Here is a 5,577-nt window from a genome sequence, read left to right as displayed (position 1 = left end):
TCTCTCTCTCTCTCTCTCTCTCTCTCTCTCTCTCTCTCTCTCTCTCTTTTTCTGTCGGGTTGCTGATGAGAGACGACAAGCCGCGTTCACCCGCTGCGTCTCGTGTGTATCTCGTCGGTAGATCTCGCCTCGTACGTTTTTCTTGTCGATATCAACGCTGAACGGCTGAAGTGCCGTTAAAGTGCCACCGCGTCAGTGCTCCGTCGAAAAAAGAGTTAGTCGCGTTCCATCTTCTTGCACGACGACGCGGAGATACGCCACTTCCTTGGGAAATAAAGCTTCTCAAGAAAGGAAGGATAGAGATAATTCTTTACACACATACTTACACACAGAAATATCGATTTATTTATCTAGATGCAATACTCATATTGAATACCGCACATAAATGTTACAATAATAATTATAAGAAAGATATTCAATAATAATTATAATAAAAAGAAGAAATATTTAAATATTTAAAATGCTGGTTATTAGCTTTACAAAGAAATAAATTAGACAAAATATTTCAGAATAGATGTAAAATAAGTGAATTCCAAAAAAAAAAAAAAAGATGCCAACAGTACGCGGTGTTCCCAAACGGTCACCCATTTAAGTACTAACCGCGCTCAACGCCGCTTGACTTAAGTGATCGGACGAGAACTTGTAGGTTTGGCGTGATTTGACCGTTGACGAAAGTATCTTTCTTAGAAAGGAAAGATATACTTCTTAGAAAGGAAAGATATACTTCTTCATCAACTTTCCTGGTTGTAGAACGAGAACTTGTATGTTCGGTGTGTTTATATTATAATAAATGTATTATTATTGTTTGTATAATAATTATATATTATAATAATAAATGTAACATGACAATGTAACATGAAATAAAAATTTTCATGTTACATTTATTACAATATATAATTATTATAATACAAGCAATACTAATGCATTTATTATAATATAAACACGCCGAACATACAAGTTCTCGTCCTATAACCAGGAAAGTTGATGAAGAAGTGTATCTTCTCTTCCTAAGAAAGATACTTTCGTCAACGGTCAAATCACGCCAAACCTACAAGTTCTCGTCCGATCACTTAAGTCAAGCGGCGTTGAGCGCGGTTAGTACTTAAATGGGTGACCGTTTGGGAACACCGCGTACTGTTGGCACCTTTTTTTTTTTGAAAGTTATTAGTTATTTTATGTGGTCTTAAATTTACTTATTTTATATCGACGTACATTTTATAAAATTAATTAAAATGATAACATGTGATATATATTATATATTCTTCCTTGTAAGAAGAACACACTTCATTTTCTTCAATTTTTATGTTATATTTCTTATATTTTTAAATAAAAAATATATATACATATATATAATGTTTTAGAAGGAACGATATATGTGTCTGTAAGAATTTTGGGCGTGATAAACTATCGTTAAAATTATATAAATTACAATTACGATTACAAATTGTGCGTATATACAATTGTTGACTAAAATGTATGTGCACATTTCCAGTTTCGGAGAAATTCAAGATTCTCATAAACTGAGCGTTTAGGAAATAATGTAAATATGTCTTTCATAATTTTCAATTATAATGCAACAATAGGTGCTTAATCAGCTACAAAATTATAAATCTTTCTAAGCAACTAGAAATTTAATATTTTGAAATATTAGAGGTCTTATCAATCTCAAAATATCATGATATTGCTATTAGAAAGGAAATCGCAGTCTTTGAATTCTGCATTGCATATGTAGAAAACCTATTTGTATCTTTTCTCTTTACATGTACAAGGAATAGGGTTATGCACATTTTGGCGTGGCTATCTTTTGCCTAATCGCACTCTTCTGCTCGCTTCCGGAGAGCGGCACAGCGTCGACGTCGACGTTGCGCGTCGCATAACGCGACGGTCTCGACCTCGTCGAAATAAATTGCGGGAGATAAGTTTCGCTCCCATATATTTGCGTGCTACTGGGCTATACCATCTTAACGCTGCCGCGATTCTACGGCTGGTAATTGTCGGCCAATTACTGTGGCGCTGACGTATTTAGTCGCATGCGAAAAGAGCCGTCCATTGTTCGCTTCCCGTCTCGGTACCCGCGCTCCTAATTATGTATAATGTCCGCCGGGAAATCGCGGGCGCGATACATCCAACGTGCGTCCCGTACCCTATTGTTTACGCGAGCAATCGACGCCTTTCCCTAGGTGAAACTGTAAAAGTTACCGGAAAATCTAGGAAATGGCCGCTCGTTAAAAGTCAATTTTCTACGTGACCGTCCGTAACTAGTATCGTAATACCACACTCATCATCAACGTAATAACGTAAGTTTTCTATGCCATATCCTTTTACGAGATTCGACGTATTAACTCTTCATATGTCACAAGTATAAATTGTATGTTTCGCATATACGCATATACCTTTTTTAACAATTTGCAGGCACATTAATATCTTTGCAGTCTACCATGATATAGAATATAACAATTTGAAAATGCTCAGTCGTAAGCAAAAAAAAAATGCTAAATTAATTGCGCGTCCTCTTTTTTATTTAATTGAAATGCAAGTCATAGCAAATAAATGATAGGGATAGAAAATTTGATAAGATAAGAGCGGTCTCGACGTATAATGTAATTGGCGACGGCACGTAATTTGTTCTTGTACGAACATTTCATGTTTATTTATTATATTATCTATATTATCATCGTATTCATTAATGCGCGCGATATAAATTTTTTACTCGTCGTCTTCCTACGTCCATATTTTTCGCCAATCACCGTGTACACCGTGCTCTCTTCCCTCATCGACGGCACAAATTATGCTTGTCTGACCTTTAATTCTCTAATCAATGACTCCGACTCTCGCTGCGCCGCGGCGCCGCGGCTAAAACACTATAACACTTTTGTGAACACCTGTAGAGCTTCTAGTTAAGCAAACCTACGATTACCTGTTATTAGCAGGTTGCGCGCATAAAGTAGATAGAGGATAGACAACATTGTCTTGCTTCGTGGCATAATTAACTCTCGTGTTATTAATTAGGTGGTATGACATCGTGCAGCTTATCCTGTCCATCCAGTCGCACTCGCAGGCTAGTTCTTACACGTCTTTCATTTTTACGTGACTTGCGTCACGAAAAGATGTGTAACTGTCATATAGCGTGCGTTTTTACTGTACTATTTATCGCAGTTGTTTCATCGTTTTCTATGACAGTTATCAAATATGAACATGGAACAACTTCAATGGCAATTAAAATAGTTTTCTTTATGTCAGAGGAAATTATTGCATCTACCGTTTAATCATCCGATACTTTAAACTGAATGTCGTTTTCAAATATCGAGAAGTTCTTGTTTTAATTTATATTATATGCAAAAATTAGTATAGCTTAAATTCTTAGATTATGTGTATATTTTTGTAGAAATACGTTAAAAATAAGATTTAATATGACAAAAAGTTCAATGAAATTATTACTTACATAATTCTTAGCTGGCATTTTACATCTTTTGTTTCTAACGTTGAGATAATTAAGTTGTAAGAAAACAAAACACAATATTGTAGCTTGCACAAAGGATAATCTTTGAAATACATTCAATTTGAAGTATTGAACCAATATTGTTCTTTACGGACATGAGAATTCTCGTTTCTTTTACTCATCAAGTGTTTACTGAACATTTTTCTTGTGAGTGCGTATGATAGTAAAAGTGCTCGATATTTGTTGGCGTAAGGGGAATTAAAGTAGTGTGTAAGACTTCAAAGTGCCACGAAAAACTCTGACCGCAGGCCACATACCAACAGTTGGCAAAACATACGTCTCGAGAAAGAGATAGAAAGAGAGAGAGGGGGGAGGGAGGGAACGAAGAGAGATACAGCAAGAGTCAGTGTGGACCGCGCGGCAGACGAAGAGAGGAGAAAAGAGAGCAAAAGAGAACTCGATCGCGGGTTGCAGATGCTGGCGATAGCGCGTATAAAAGATGTATCTACATTTAGTTCGGACAGGCACCACTTTATTCGCTCGCCGAGCGCTAACAAGTGTTTTCCATCGGCCGAAGCGGTGCTTTAAAGATCCGCCGAGTGCAACCGGTCTGCCACGAAGTCGCGCTACTTGCTGGTAGCTCGTTTGGAATTGCGGTAAATCTCGCCGCGCGCGCGAACAACGCGCAATTGTCAATCGGCGAAGTCAAGTTTTGATTTACTTCACGCGCGCACATCGCCGTGTATCCGTTGGCATGCGCAACCGGATGTTCTCCATGACCATTTGTGCATCTTCACCCAATTCGCCATATACGATCCGGCATCGTGTAGTTATTCGTCATATATTATCTTGAAAATATCTACGTGGATTTCAATTATCGTTAAGTGATAAGATTTCCTACCATGCAATTTCATATTTGCTGATAATATTAAATGATATAGATCTATCTGTATGTGTAAATAAATGTACATAATTTTTCAAGATAAACTGTTCACTAATCGTTTTGAAAAACATTTAAGTCAATTAAATCTCTGCTATTGACTAATACAGTATTTATTATTTATTAATATAAATGATTACAACACAGAATCTTTATATTCATGAAAGTATTTAGTGATGAATATTGAATTTATAAGTCATACTTATATATTGACTTGTACTAAATGATTCGTAATGTATCAAATATCCTGCGCTTTATACGCTTTGTAGTTCTTTGACGAAAAAATGAAAGTAGAATCAGAGACCACATAACATGAGCACAATATTTCATCCTTTATAGAAGTCGGCTCGCATGCTCAACCTCACGAAGTCGAGAACTTCTGGCTTTGATGGGGATTACAACATCGACTTCGAGCTCTCGAGAATCACGATTCGGTGACGTGTGGCTAGCCAGCTATCCCCGAGTACCACCATAGACGGATGCATATAAACATAAAGTTTACTGTGGAAGGTCAATACATGTTGACTTGAGCATAGAGATGAACATTTATCCGCGGAAGTAGGCAACTACTTCTAACGGGTATAAGGTAAGGTTGAATCAGGGAAATACAGTTGCGATAATCTTTCGGCTCATTGAACTTTGTCAGAAATGCTCACCTATTCCTCTAGCACCTGGCGCTAGATTTACTGTAACAAATTTATAAACAAAACTGCGACAGAAATAAAATAAGCTTATCAACACAATAATTCCATATCAATATATTGTCGTTTTTATCGTTTCACTGTTCTTGTCTCATTAAAATAACGGAAATAAACACGATTTTTTGTTGAAATTTAAAGCCATGATAATCTCATTTAAGATCAATATTCTACTCTTTCTCTTTCCCCACGAATGCTTAGAAAATAGCGTAAGTTTAGCGAAGAAGTTTATGCATTGCTATATATTTTAAATTTTAATAACTATATCTTTAGCTTTGTATCTTCCGAAATATCTTTTCTCATGTTGGGAAACAGGCGCGATTCGGTAACGTATGTTTAGTTCGCTATATCGTGATAATGCCGTGCATGAGCACATACCGAGCTAAAATATACGATCGCAGGATCAGGGCGTGCTGGATTAAGGTGGCACGAGCGAATCTGTGGAAGTGGTCTACCGCTTCCTGGTAGCCCCGATAGTGCTTAATCGGCGGCTTTGTGAG

At 36.8% G+C, this 5,577-nt stretch overlaps 1 protein-coding gene and 2 pseudogenes across 2 annotated transcripts in view; 1 reads left to right on the top strand and 2 right to left on the bottom strand.

Moving 5' to 3' along the window:
• Positions 1-5,577, bottom strand: part of LOC112464978 (UPF0489 protein C5orf22 homolog) — a 272,704-nt gene that overhangs the window by 227,585 nt on the left and 39,542 nt on the right. The window lies entirely within an intron of this gene.
• LOC112464986 lies at positions 552-670 on the bottom strand (annotated as a pseudogene).
• LOC112464984 lies at positions 1,025-1,143 on the top strand (annotated as a pseudogene).

This window comes from Temnothorax curvispinosus, unplaced genomic scaffold (genome assembly GCF_003070985.1).
Source record: "Temnothorax curvispinosus isolate PA1 unplaced genomic scaffold, ASM307098v1 QBEX01014781.1, whole genome shotgun sequence".
In the NCBI taxonomy this organism is placed as follows: domain Eukaryota; kingdom Metazoa; phylum Arthropoda; class Insecta; order Hymenoptera; family Formicidae; genus Temnothorax; species Temnothorax curvispinosus.
Note: the sequence above shows the minus strand (reverse complement) of the source record. Positions and strands in the feature narration are given on the sequence as shown.